The sequence below is a fragment of the Nipponia nippon genome, unplaced genomic scaffold (assembly GCF_047370975.1).
Source record: "Nipponia nippon isolate SJK-2023a ecotype South Korea unplaced genomic scaffold, ASM4737097v1 scaffold_8, whole genome shotgun sequence".
NCBI lineage: Eukaryota > Metazoa > Chordata > Aves > Pelecaniformes > Threskiornithidae > Nipponia > Nipponia nippon.
In genome coordinates, this window is record NW_028262402.1 from 52,654,903 (window position 1) to 52,670,478 (window position 15,576).

Below are 15,576 nucleotides of genomic sequence, written 5' to 3' on the forward strand. Positions count from 1 at the left end.
TCTCCTTCTGCAAAGTTCAGTCTCAGCTTCTCTCCTCCCACCTGAAGCCTCCTGGTTCTCAACTACAATTTCTGCCATTACAGCTCTCAAGCAGGGAAGCAGAGTTAGGATGATTTCAGCTCTGCTTGCCATGAGTGATATAGGCTTATAAGACCTTTCCCAGGCTGCTGTTGGGGTGTGGGTCTCAGATCTTTGCTCACATGTGGCAGGGAACTGCTTCTGCCAGGGGTGCCTTGGGCAATGCTCAACCACCAAGCACACAACACCATTACGCACCTCTTGGGAAGCCAGTGAACCATGGCATTCTTCCATCTTTCCTACCCTTCTTGCAACTTGCAAGTAAAACACTTTTTTTCATACTGACTCCTTTGACTAATCCTGCGCTTTTTTCTGCTGTGGTCGCTTTATGGGAAAGAGTGTGGTTGCAGAGGGAGCCAGTCCCAGCGACTAAACCAGCTGCCACGGCTCAGTGGGAGAGCTTGTTTCTGACCTTTACACAGTCCCTCTGTGAGCGCATCCCCTCATCACTAAGATCATAGGCCACTACTTTTTATGTAAGTGAGCTGCATTTTCTCCAGTTGTTCTTCCAGCACTTTCTAAAGAAGCTGAGCTGCTATTAGAGACATAGCCCTTGAGGGAGATATGCAACCAGCAGATGTTTGCAGTGGGACAGTGTAACATTTTCAAAACAAGCAAGCATCTATTAGCCACTGTTAATATATTTCTAGGAAGCACATACCAGCCATGTTATTTGTCTCTACTCAACAATGGCAAAAATAATTATTTCCATCAATTTAATAAGCACGCAGTTTTCATTCTCCACTCCTGACACTTATTTCATGCTCCAGTTATGTTATTTTAACTGTTTCTGAATCCCTTGGCTGGTAAACATGATGTGTGGTCATAGGTTTTCCACTGTAAACAGGTCAAAGGCCTCTGGTCATTAACAACTTGACTTAGGCATGGGATCTCCACCAGATCCACCTGGCCAGCAACTCTGGTGGATCCATCCAAGCCCACATGGTGGACCTGGCATAGTGTCATCGCATGGGTGCACAGTGTGCCTCGTGTACCCAGGCCATGCCTCCCCTGGGCCTCCAGCAGCTCCCTCAGGAAGGTATCGCAGCTCCACGGCCCCCTTACAGATTCAGAGACGAACCTACTGTCCAGTGCTGACTTTCCATGCATTTCCAGAGTTTGATTCCGTTGATATTTGACTGACAGTCACAACCACAGGCCCTGAATCAGAGGCCATTATATATCACCAAGTGTCCCTGTTAGGATGTATGTTCATTAAAGCTCTAAATCCATTCTATGCCCACAGCCCCTCTCTGGTCCCAGATGTCTGTCTTTCTCCTTTCCTAGCTTGGAAAAGAGAAGCTCTCCTCTGAGGTTTGTCAAGGCAGTAGAAGCAGTTAGCAGAGCAGTTAGTAACTAAACTGAGATGTGCAACAAAAGACTTAGATCTGAACAGTAACAGACTTAGCACTGAACAGTAGCTAATTTCAAAATGCTTTCAGTTATGTGTTCAAAGCTATCTCCACAGGATCTCGTCTGAGTTTTACTGTATGGTTGAGAAGATTTTCTTTTGTTGCTGCTAATTAAAATGATAATCAACAGAAACTTGTGTGCAGTCATGCAATTAAGCAGTTTATATCTGTCTCATCTAGAGATTTCCTGGGGCATGTTTTAGTTTAGATATCTCTCTGGTAGTGTGGTGACACTTCTTCCCACACAATCCTCTCACATATATTTTCTTTAATAAACCTCTTAGGTCCTCTTCACCTTTCAGTTGCTTGGCTTCATCCCTTGAAATTCTCTTTATATGCCCTCTTTAAGGAGGAATGTTTCCTGAAGCCACTAGAAGCCTTTTCTTGTCAGATACTGGCTTGGAAAGGAGAAGTGTTCTTCACCCCTTCACCTTCAGGTTTAGCATAGCCCTCCTTGCATTTCATCTCCCACTGCGGTGACTGCTGAAGCCCCAGTGTCTTGACCCAGGTTGTAAGTGGGGTATGTGGCATGCTGAGTAATGAAAGCCTCATTTCCCCAGCTTTGTCTCTCGCTTCCTCTTCCTTTCCCCCACCCTCACCCAGTGCAGCTTGGAGTTATGCCTACATAGGCTTGTTCTAGACCCTAAACCCAGAGGGAAAGCTTCCAAAGGGCAGTGCTGGCAAAAGCAGTCTGTGCTCAGAACTGATGTATGTGCATCCACTCCACTGAGATGCCTCAGCACCAGCATCTTTCACTTACTGTCAAAAAGATGACATGTTCTATAAGGTTTGCAGTGATTAATATGAAGCAGTATCAGCTTCTAAAAGACTTTTAAATCAATCTCAATACAGTGTTGAAAGTGAACGGAAATAATAGATCCAAGTTGTATCTAACAGATGCAAACAGCAGAACTAACTTTGCTCTGCCTGATGCTCAAGATGCCTTTGCTTGACAATTTAGTCTGTAAACTGATCACTGTCATTTGGCAAATTCAGAGATGTTTTAGCCACAGAAAAGAGAACAGCAAGGACTGCTGTGAGAGGAAGGGACACAAATGTAGAAAGCAATACAAATGTTATATTCCTCTTTGGCCAGTTGTATTTCTGAGTCCTTACCAGATGGCCAAACAAGATGCCATTTGTCCTCTGCAAACATAGGAATTATAAAGTTCTACAAGCACGAAGTGTGCAATTATGGCTGGATTTTGCATACAGAGTGCAAGGGAGAGTGATGTGGTTTTCTACAGCTTCCCTTGTGCATTTCTGCTGGAATCAAGCCCTTCCAATCGGGAGACTACTGAGTGCAGCAGGAAGACATAGTCTATTTTGGTCCAGTAGGAGATTCTGCCACCATTTCGCAGAGAGGGACAGAGTGCTGCGGCTGAGCCGCTCAGCTAGCAGCAATGGCCCACATGGAAGGCAAAAACCCATGCAGCCTGCCACAACAGCCAGCTCCCAGGGGGGTTTTACTCCCAAGGAAGGCAGCAGCTGCGAAGGTTTCTCGGCAGCTGGCATGTGTCACCTTCAATGCACGTATTGAAAACTATTCATCCTGTCCCCAAAACACACCTTGCCTTTTAAGATGGAGAAAAAAAGTAGTGGCACTGACATAAAAATTAGCAAGATGATCTTTTTCAGAGACAGATGTTTGATATGTAAATCTGAATATAGCCATAGTCCACATCTATAGGGCTTAATCAAAGCCATGCAAAATCTATGCATCGTGACTGAGTCTCAAAAGACCATGTTCTGTAATTGTGCATACATACCCACTGGAGAAGGGGTGAAGACAATAGCTAAGAGGCAGGAAAGGCCTCCTACAGAAATTACGTCTAGAACAAAAGTGCCTTAAGACTTATGCGTAGCAGCAATGAAGACAGAATTCATGTACAGTAATTAATAAGGAGATAGGAAATGTAGACAGATAAGAAACAGGGAGCACTCGTAAAACACTGTTAGCATTGAAGCAAAGTGCCCTTTTAAGAGCTGTTACCAAAAAAGTACACAGTACACTTATATTTAGATACTACTTTGAAGCACCAGAGAGTCATCTGCAAAACTGTAACAATAAAAAAAACCCAAGTGTTTGAATTCATTGGCTTGGTTCTCAAAAATGTGTTTCATTGAAAACCACAAAGAAAGAAGAGCTATTAAAATAAGCTCTTCAGAAGGTCCTGCCTTAATAAAATAAATATGATAAGATGAGCAAGAGTTTATGACCATTTTGAAATTTGATCATGATGTTCCCAGCTCACAGCAAGTATAAAGAAATTGCATATTAGATTATGCCCAAAGGATTATTCCTTCTAATGATAGCTGTAAACAGTATGTCTATTTTAAACCCTGAATAAGAGAGAGCAAAGCATACTGTGTGACTCAAACAAACACTACTTGCTACAAAAAACCCATCAGCATTATTATATCTAAAGCAAGCCCAGGCAGCTTGTGAAAAATACAACAGAGTGCGAGAACTTGCTCACCAGTCTGTCGTTAAAGTTGGGATGCCCTGCCCCAAAAACTCTGAGAAAATCCCCATTGAGATCCAAACCAGTCAGGTGGCTCACATATCTACATGTCCAAGTCAAAACCCGTGACTCCGAATTGAGTTTTGAGAGAGATTGCATTTCATAGTTTGGGTCCAGGATTTAGCTGCAGGGGCTCCCCACTGCTGCCGGGAAGTTCAGATCAAAAAGACATGCCAAATCCACTGTGAGAACCTAAGGGGAGATGATGTGAGAGCAGCTTGGAGGATTACATATGATGGTAGCAAAACAGCAGTGGCAACCCATTTCTGTGCACAGGAGCATGAGACCTGTGGTCCTGTGGTGCACAGGTCCCTGGGCACTGGGAGTTGTGCTGCACGCCAGCACCAGCTGCCGCTGCCACTGCCACCACCACTGTCACCATCGCCACACACTCTGAAGTCACATCAATGCTGAGAGCACCACTAAGGCCACAGCCAGGCCCCGGCACTGTCCCTAACAAGCAGAAAAAATAAGCCTGGGACTGAACTGGCTGCACCAGGCACACAGAAGCATCCTCTGACTGGGGCTATTTAATTTGCTATGGCCAAGGGCTGCTGGGTAATTCTAATGAGGCTCAGCTGTTTGGTTTGGTTTTTTTTTTCCTTTTCTTTTTTCCCTTTTCAGTCGGCTGTCAGGGTGGATGACAGGAGCCAGACCAAGCTTGCTGGACCTGAGGCCACCCCTCCGGCCAGCCAGCTCTGGAGCTTTCCCACAGGCAGCTGTGGGGTCAGTACCTTGTGCTCTGCCTGTGAGCACATGCGTGCCTCCGCTGCTGCATGGGCCCAGCGGGTGAACATTGTGGGAGGAATAGGCAGACCTAAGCCTTTTTATGCCCCAACTTGCTTACTTCTTGTAACAGGTTTAAAACATTCATTTTTCTTACCACTGAAATGCCTGGCTAGTGAACTTTTTAGCAACCAGTACTGCTCTTTTTTGATGTGTACTTCTCAGCTAAACTCTTACCTTTTTTGTTGTTGTCCTTACTCTCTGCATGGTTACCTGGTCCCTGCTGACACTGACTACTCAACTACAATTTCACACTACTGTGTTGTCAGATCTGCCCTGTGTTATGCTGGTAAACTCTCATTGCCCACCATACTGCCCTAACCCAGCACACTCTTCACGTTTACAGGGGGAAAGATTAAAGAAATATATTTTTTGTCAACCTTTCTGTTTCACTTCTGGAAACCTGCAAAAAATGCGGAAGGAGAAGCAAAAGTTGCAAGAAGGAGTTGAACAGAGGCCCAAGGAGCCCGTACAGAGGGGAAGGGCTGCAAGGCCAAGTGCAGTTACAACATCTCCTAACTGCCTCAATGAGGAGTCAGTTTATTTTTACAAACAAGCAATCATATCTCAATGTTACTATTAAACACGCCACAACTGATATGTCCCCTTCACACCTTCAGAGAGATATGCCTGTCTACTTTTGATAATGGAGAGTAGCCAAGCAGATCTCTAAGCAAGTCTTTCTCATGTGTGGTGGAGCAGCAGAAGGACTCTCGCAGGGCTCTGTGCCAGCTGGCAGTGCTTCAATCTAATAATCCCATACAGCACTTTCCTACAGCGCACTGCAGGGTGTTGTAAGGCTTCATTAGCTAAGGCTTGTAAAGCGTTGTGAGTGCTTAAATAAAAGGGACTGGTTTAATGTTAAATGTTACGAGGATGTTTTTTCACCATGCAAAACTTACAGTTCCAGCCCGGAGAAGTCAGCTCTCACCCTGCCCTCAGCTCTGGTAAGGAGAGGCATCTGCCACCAGCAGTAGTATCGTCATCACTATCTATGAACAGGATTGCCTGGGGTGGCCTGAGAGCAACAATGGTACAGCGGTTTCTTTCACAGCTAAAGGAACATTTCATTGATTTCTTAACAGAAATCTTAATTATCTCCATTGGCAACACTATAGCAGCTAAAACTATTTGCAGGACAGTCATGTTTCTACCAGGACATTTTATTAAATTACATTTAAAATGTTTATAAGGAGTTATAAACAAAAATAACAAAAAGGAGGTAAGAAGGCTATATTTTAGCTTAAGTGAAAACTATTGCCATTACTATTAACAGGACAATTCACACCGAACAGCAGTAAGCTTTTACTGGTGCATTAAATATATAAATGGCAGCTTAAATTAAAACATTTAATCAACTGCTAGCCTTTGCAAACCTTCCTGCACTTTGTCATCAATGCTATATACCCATAGACAGCAAGGACCTTTTTGTCCAGAAAATCTGTTCTGAAGAGCAGAGGAAGCAGCCCACTGACTGTGACCTTAACAAACAGTCGTTCTGTATTGTACCCTCCAAAAAAAATGAAGCCAGATTATTTACAGGAGGTAGATCTGGAAAATTAAGAGAATCATTCTGGCACCAAAGAAGAACCATTCATTTTACTATCATTTAAATGTGTTGGAGATTACTACTATAAATTACAAGGGTCAGTTTTCTCCTTCATTTTATCAACTTATGTCCATCCATTTCCCAATAGTCACCAAAGTACACTTTTGCTTTCTGTAATATAAAAACTTGTAAGCTCAGAAAGCCAGACTTGTTACAGGGGTGGAGACAAGATCTTTCTCAGGAGTGAGGGATGACATGAGCATGGCTGGACACCTGGGTTGGGCCAGGGAGCTGCAGGAGCAGGGCTGCTCCATGCTGAGGGGTACAAGCAAGGCACAGCATCACGTGCAGAGTGCTGTTTTGGGGAGCAGAGGTGTAGCCAGGTTCCTTTTCCCATGGTTCTTTCCCTTCTTTGCCATTCCTCACTCCTCATGAGTAAATTGGTTTAATGATGTCTGCCATTAACTGTAAGAGCTGATTTTCCTCTCCCCCTTTCAATGCCCAGCAGCCCCTAAAGAGAGCCAAAAATGTTGACTCCCTATGAAATTTACTGTAGCTGGCATTTCTGCTACCTCTGATATTCTTAACAACTTGTCCATCAAAGAGGGAAGAAACACCAGTTTCTTCATATTTCTGACCCACACAGCCATCCACAGAGCATCCACCCTTCAGCAGCCAGGATGGCTTCTCAAAAGCATGGTCTGGGATGCGTTAAGTCCAGACAAACTGTAAGGTCAGCCTCATAACCCAGGGTTTGGGAACATTCATACAGCAGATGAAAACACTGCCCACATTGTCTCCCTCTGTCTGTCGGGCTGCCTCCTTCTTCCTTACAGACACTCAGACTTTTCACTTCATTTCAGCCCAAACACTTTTATCGTGGTTTTATGCAGCACAAGCATGTCAAACAGAGTAGTCATTACTTAATTACTCAATATCTAAATCAGAGAGTTTAGTCAAACATCTCAAGTTTTCTTAATTATAGCCAACTTTATATAAACATCTGCTAGCAAATACCAGGCTTGCAGGAAGTACACCACAAATGACAGGAAGGCTTGGAAGAATAACCTGGGGTAACAAAATAAACACAGTGGTTCATCTCAACTTGCTAATCTTCTGAATATTTTCATTCTTGAGTGATTTTGACAAGCATTTTTGAAATTCAACCAGAAGTCTATGTTTCATTGGAGTGTTTTACTTTGCTACTACAACAGACGAAGGACTGAGGCAGTATTTTTATCTTACATCTGGTTTCTCAAGGAATTCTGCCATCAACATTATCTCAATTCCTTCTTCCATACAGCATAGCAAGCAAGACCTAAGCCTGCCAGAAAAATGTATACAGTCAATGTCATATCTATAAGTTTTAGTTTGGCTTCCTTCTCACTCACAGAAGGCTCTCTTACATATAGGCAGGGCTAATTTTGTGGCAGACTGGCCTATCAGAACTTTTTTCCATTATACAATGCCCCTGACCATGTGTATCAGCCTCCAGGCACTTCCTCCAGACAAAATCAGGCTTTTTTAAATGGAAGAGGAACCTTGTCCTCTACCCTCTCTCAGTTAGGCGCTGAAGATCTCTACCAAGACTAGACCCAGCTCTTCCTTGCTGACTTTTCCTTCCAGACAAGACCTTAGATCTCCAGCATAAATAGGCATAGGTGGTAAAACTGTTCCTAACACAACCAGCCTCTGGAAAAGCTGTAATTCAAATGGAAAGGAGCTAAAGCTTGGTCCCTCTCATATGCTTTGGTCACCACAGAACACCTACAAGGTAAGTGACCTGCACGGCTGAAGTCCATGATGCTGGGCAAACTGGGTGACAGTGCAGTGGTGAGAGACAGTGGGCAGAGCTGTCATGGGACTTATCAAACCTTCAGTAGAAGGGGACATCAGAAAAGTAGATGTCAATCCATTTTGCAATTTCTCTTTTCTACACTGATTGTCCTTGATGGTAGCTGTGTCGCTCTGAGGACTGCACCCAGAACACAAAGCATATAACTTTTGTATTATGTTGTGCTTTCTAGCAGCACTAGTCAAGAAATTTTTTTATCAATCCCTTTCATCAACTTAAAGACTTTCTCAGGGTATCCTCTAGCCTTTTTTTTTTCTTTTCTTTTCTTTTTTAAGTAAGAGGATGCTGTACAGCCTTAATCCACCTTTTTATTTTGAATCTCTGAAGATTAGTGCCATCTCAGCTCCTTGTAGCTGATTCCCCTGCATTCAGCTGTGCTTCTTCTGAATGCACTGGCTGACATGTTTGCCTCGTAGCACATGCATCCTGTGGAAACCCCTCATTCCTCATTTATGGCTCAGTCCTGCCTCTCCTCAGGGGAACCCTTTCCTGTCTTTCCAGTGGGAACAGGAGGCAGATATTGCTACGCCTGTCAAATTTAGCATCGAGTCCTCTTATTATCCTTAGTGGAGATGGCTATGGACATGAAGTGCAGTGTTTCCACCTGGGGGAGGTGCCCAGGTTCCTCGGAGAGCGGGATGGCCACTGTCCGTTTTGCCCTAGACAGTGGGCCACGGCATATTCACAAGACCATCTCTGTGCGTAAGCAGGGGGAGAAAGAGACATGAGGTCCCTCACTGCTCCATGTCCTGACCTATTCCTATCCCATTTTATAAGTCTACATGAAATTTATTGACTTTCTGCAACATACATCATTGTTTACACTTGATAAAAGAGTTACAGAAAAGTACATACGATCATACTCACTAAGTGCATGAATGGCAATACACAGCAATATAACGTATTTAATTCTGACATATCCAGCTGTTTCTAACAGCCTAACATGATGTCCCAAGGGAGAGTTGCAGCTATACATGCAATTCTTGCTCTGGTGTAACCTGGCTCTGGTCACTGTCGCAGGTAACATCTCCTAGTATTTTGCCTGGTGGAATTACAGTATTAACAGTCTAGAAAACTATTAAAACCAAAAATAACAAGAAAGCGGTCTTGACAGAGTAAAACCTATGCAACTTCCCAGTGCTTCTGGAGTCTCTTAGATCACCCACAGGGGAGGAACTTTTTCTTGCATGGCATGGCTTAATAATGGCCCCAGAAAAGAACTAATTAACCTAATGCCAGGAAATGTAATGTGTAATATTGAGCATGACATTATTAGCTGTACAAGTGCCAAAGAAGTATTTTTCTTCCCAAATTATTGTGCGATTTTTGTTACTGTTGATCAAGTCATGCTGAAAGACGTTTGACCTACCTACACGATCTTATAAAATTTACATTTATATAGCTTCTTCCATGCTCGATCATCACCAAATACCTTAACAAAAGAATTCTTTACAGAGGTGGAGAGAGACATTTCTATACTCACATGGAAGGCAATCAATCGTTAGAAACAAATAGGTAAAAATCAAGCAAAATTTTAAATTGATTAGGTTTGTTATGTCCATAGTGCTTCAAGGTGGAAGAGAAATCAATTCAATCTCCTAAACCTGCATGAACTCCATCTGCTGTGGGTGGAGAGAGAATTTTTAGTATGGAAAGTAAGCAAACATATAAGAAAAAGAGTTTAATATCTCCACTAAGACACAATTTTGCCTCTGCAGTCTCCTTTAATTGACTGAAGAGGCTTTCCCATATGGCTCCCTGCTATTACTTGTCAGTAAGCTTAAACTGTTTCTTAGAACATTGTCCTGAATAAATGAACCTCTAGAATAAATCATTGTGATGGACACATAAACACATATGCGGAGGAAGAATTACAAATACCCTCATAAAATTTATGTCTCCCATCTTGGGAATTCCTTAATGTTTCAAGGTTTTATCCCATTAGCACTGCATCAGAAATGTGAACCTAAGTGGCTTTCTCTACCTCACAGTGAAAAAAATGATGATTTGATACCAAAGCAGGCAGCCAATTATTTTTTCCGTGAAACTTGCAAAACATTACTGCCAACTTGAGTTACACTCATGTAGGTAATGGTGGTAATCTCCTTTAAAACATTTATCAGCTTACTGTAAATTAGGTAACCTCTGTCTACAAAAAGTGCCAAATTCATATTGAAGAGCTGATGTATGTGATACTTATAGAAATGTATAAGGTAGGTTAAGGCATGAGTCCAAAATGTGCTCAAGGAATTAACGATTGCAAAGCACATAAAATCCTTAAAGAATTTGTCTGGCCTCCATATTGTGAAGGACAGAAAGGCTAAATAGCCCTAAGCACTCTCCCTAGTAAGAGAGGAAGACCTTTTCAACCCAGGATTTTTTTTTTTAAATACTTTAGCATATTGATCAAGTGTTGAACTGTCACCCCTGGTCAATAATTCATTGCATTGGCTAATGAACTTAACTGCTACACTAGCTGTGGCAGACTCCTTATCCTGAGCGTTAAAGCTCTGAAATTAAAAGGGAGCAGGGCTGCTGAATTCTGGTTGCACTAGAAGCCCAGAAGATGCCAAGTTCCTTCCTGATGAAAAGAGTATAAAGCTATTCAAGTCTAATCCTATTATTTTATATTTAATTTTAAAAATCTTGCAAGTGAGATGCCCATCTAATTGCAACATGCGGAAGCTCAACCTGCTTGGTGAAAAAATATTCTTGCAACAAAGCAGTGGAAAAAAAAAAACAGTACAAAAAAAAAAGAACTCTCACTGCTCCCAAAACCCGTCTTCAGGCACAAACATGTTCAGCTTTGCCCAGCCTAGGAGCAGACATAATCAGAGCTGCCACCAGAGCAAGTGCTTTTGCCGGGGTGAGCCCCCTCACAGTGAGGATGTCAGAGCATCAGCCACCACAGAATGAGCATAACATGGCTGTTCAAAAGCTAAGTGCTCTCCGTCACAGTTGTATTACAGCTTGGCATGAAAGGAAAACACTTTAACTTTCATGTGACAGATCTTAGGAGAAAAAAAAAAAAGACACGGTTCTGAAATGCAAAGCTAAACTCTCTGGATTTTTCTTTTTTTTTCTTCCTAGTTTAGGCAATGAACCTCTATGACCCTCTTCCTCCCTCAAATCACTTATTCACACAGACTCACTCTTCCCCAGGAATTAATTTGTGACAGTGAAAGGAGAGCAGATTGCTCTGCTTTTGGGTTAAGAGCTTCCTGATATGTCAGGGACATTTAAGACAACTTGCCAGTGACATTTTCAGACTTACATTTTATACTACTTTTTTGTGAGCTTATTTAGAGAGAGAGAGAGAAGAGCATGCTGGAGAAGAGCATGCTGGATGTGGGTGGAGTGTCCTTTTGCCGACCTCCTGCAGAGCTGTATCTACTTGGGAAGCCTGGTTAGTGTAAGGGTGTCCTTGGATGACTACAGCTCTGACGAAAAGACGGTTTTCAGAAATAGTTTCTTCCCATTAGTTTTCCCATTACCATTGAGATAAAATTGCCTCCTGATTTCTGATGCTCTTTCAGGCATCAAGTTCAGTTAAATATGTGACCCTGAAAAAGGAGGAAATTAAGAGAGCAAATCTATGCTATAGCTGCAGAAGTCTTAACCCACCCATCTTTTAACAACAGCCCATATCTAGCAATGGAGATTCCAATCACACTAAGTATTTTCAAATCAGCTGGACCAAATTCCTTAGCCAGAGTGGAAGGTTTCTTTGTATCACTAAGGCTGATTATTAAATAAATACTAGAAAAACTCCAACTTTGAAGTGGAATATATTCAAGTGTAATTCCGTTGCTTCAAAACAGAGAAACTTTTGTCCCATCTGACATTAGTTTGCCAAAGATTTTTCAGGATTTTATCAAAAAAGAGTTAGAGTCTAAAAGCACACTGAATACCAGTCAGCATGGTTTCATGGAGAACAGGTTCCATAAACACTTGTTCTTTTCTTTTTAAAAAAATATGTATTTTAACTAGTCTGTGTTGATGCAAATAATTTTCTTACTATTACACAATGTTTTGACTAAAAAGCTTGCATTGTCTGGAATTAGCAAGTACTTTCTATGGGTCTGAAAGTGGCTCACTGATAACTTTCTGAACTGTGATGTTAATGAAAAGAACCAGGGCTATGAGAAAAGAGATATTCCCAAGAAAATATCTCTGGTCCGACATTAGTTGACATTATCAGTGATCCAGGTGACCAGAATGGCAGGATAAAATTCTTGCCAAGTAAATACGCAGGCGTCAGAAAGACTGGTGGAATGACAAATAACAAGCATGAGTTCGTCTTTTAGACTGACCTGATTCACCTCACTAAGTGGTCTAACGACAGCATTGCACTACATTGCATCGAGAAAAGTTATGAGAGAGATGATTTGATAATTAAATGCCCAGCCAGGTGCTTCCAGGAAGAACAGAGAAAAGGCAAAGGAGAAGGGTTTACCTAGGCTTAAAATTCACAGATGGCAGATGAAAATAGATAAATGTGACCTTGCAATAAGATATTGCTTCACAGCAGTGAAGGTAATTAAAAGGTAGAGGGGATTACTGGAAGAGTCAGTAGACTTCCAGTCACTTAGTCTTTAAAATGAGATTCCCTGCCTTTCTAGAGGACTTGCATGCTTTAACCCTCTTCTGGAGAAATTAAATGGCCTCTATGCAAAGCAGGTCAAGAGTAGATGACTGTAGTTGTTCCTCGGGGCCTCACAGTCTGCGAATAATTTATTGACAAGTCAGATGTTAAGTTTACAACATGGCAGAGGAAAAAAGCCAGCGTGGCTTTGGGCAGCATCTGTAAAATGAACAGGCTGGCTTTAGACATCTCTGAACACGAGCTCAGGCCACCACCTCTCCAAAAAGAGTCTCGCTGAAATAAAGTCCAGAGAGGAAGAACAAAAACCATCCTGACAAGGAGTGATTTTTGAGCGGAAATTCTGTTGTGTGACCAGATCGGACACAGTGCCACTATAATATCTTAGAGAGGTCAGTCCTAAGGTGACGCAGAAGTGTTTCAAGCACTTTAACTACAAGAAATACACTGTAATTTAGAAAAGCAAAGTGTTAGGGACTTATAGGTTTTGCTGTGGACTTGTAAAACTGCATTAAAACATGACAGGAAAAGAAGTCCTGCATTTCAAGGATATGAACTCAATGGTTTAACAAGATTTCACCTTTAACTTGCTTAATAAATGCACCATTTACAGCATTTCCAAAGCCCCTGGATTTCAGCAGTGTGTCGTGCTCCCTGTATCCATGAGCATGGAGCATCCTCCCACCCCGTGACATGCACTACACGTTACACTAGGTGATACTAATGACTACAGCTACAGCCCCTCAATCCTTCTGCTCGCTGATATTGGAAATGTAAAGTGAGCCTACTGCTTCTGCACAGCCCCTAACAAACCAAATCTCCAAGGATAAATGACAGCCAAGGCAGAGCAGGGCCCTTTGAATGAGAGATACTGTTGAAATTCAAAGAAGCGTAAAAAAGAAAAATAGAGGATGATGTGCCAATGAAAGGGAGGCAGAGAAACACAATACGTGAGCCTTGAATAAAAATGAAAAACTAATCACACTATACTGAGGCATGGATAGAACATTTCATCCCCTTTTTTGTATTCTGATCAGTCAGGCAGGCATAAAAATGACCTTTCTTGGATGCATGTTTTCAGAAACCTGTTTCAAACAGATGTTTATTTCATCTGACTGGATCTCAGCTGGCCTTCAGCACAGATGATACCAGATGTTTTCTATTTAAGGACTGTTCTCTGTAAAGTTAAGCCTGGGCAGCATGGCAGGTGTCTGTGTGTGAGCACTTCAGCTTCTGCCTCCCTGGGATCATTCGGTGCTTTGTGACCTCAGTGGAGGCTGCCGGTGAGCAGGAAAGCTGCCTGTTCCTTGGCTGCTGTTTGATGTGTATGGCCTGAGAGCTCTGGGTGTGGTCTGAAGGGTCCTGTGCTGGTCCCAGGCCCCTGACAAGCAGCATCAGAGGTGCCATCTGACAGTTTGTTGGTGTGGCCTTCCAGTGGTGCTACCACACAAGACTTGGAGCCATCCCCTTCTCCTACTAGAGCAAGGTTTTCTCAACAATGAACAGGAGTTAAAACCAAGAGCGTTTCCTTCCTTTCTCACCATGTTTTGTCTGGAATCTGAACCCAGAGAAAACTGCCTGCTGAAAGTAAAAGGATAAAAGACTACTTCTTGTATTTAGCTTACCTAGTACAATATATGAGACCACCGGAAATGGGCCATACCAAAAGGTCTGTCTGGCTCAATATCTTCTCTCTGGCAGTGGCCAATAGCAGGTGTCCATGGATGGGCAGCAGATAAGGATGCATCAATAGGATACTTTACTCAAATAACGTCTGAACATCTGGTAACGTGTGGCTGAGGGCCACAGTGAGCTGGGGTTGGTTCCTGTATATTGGGTAACCCCCAGTGCATTTATCAGTCACCAACATATTCAACCTCCACACATGAACTTGACTATCTACAATATCCCGTGGCAGAGAGTTCACAGTTGAACTATACATCACTTGAACAGATTAACAGTGAGCAGGTGAATGTTCACGTTGTGGGAATCACCTCCTGTCTGTTTCACACCCATCACCTCTTAACAAGGAGGTGTATAAAAGAAAGTTCTTGAAAAAGAGATGAATGTACATCAAAAGGTGGAATGCCATGATGAAAAAAGGAGAAAATGAAGTCTTGACTTCAATACATTGCTGGTCTCTCACTTGCCTTCAGTCCTAACTGAGAGGTATTAGAAAGTTAGAAAGGTAATGTTTGCATTTTGTTTGAGTTTTACTACTACTACTACTACTACTACAAATATCTGCTTAGTTAGGATCAAAACCCTAGGACTTAACCATACTATGCATCCCAGCTACTACAACTTTATTTAGTTAGCTGGCATCTTGCATGTTTTCTTGAAGAAAAGGTACTCACTTTGTTAGGAAAGTTTAAGTTTAGGATTACAACATACAAGGAGGAAATAGGAAGACATTCAAGGTAGGCAAAGTGTTTGAAAAATGAGAATGATGGGTTAATCAATGAAGAGAACATAAATTCCTAAAACCATAAGGATATTGATGAAACATAAACTAGGTGAGTTATCACAGTGAAGCTGCTGTTTCTTTTGTACTTCCAAAGACTTTGACTACATCTTACTGTAACTACCTGCCTGTAGACCTGCAGCAGTCCCAGCGACAAAATGCCAGCAAGTGGAAAGGGGGAATGAAAGAAGTGTTTTACTGACTTCTACTAAGTGAGTAGAAGAAGAGTGGTTGAGAGACATCTGCCAGTCCTAATCCACTTATCAGCCAGGATTTCAACTTTGAGGAGATTTCTTAGTCTGGA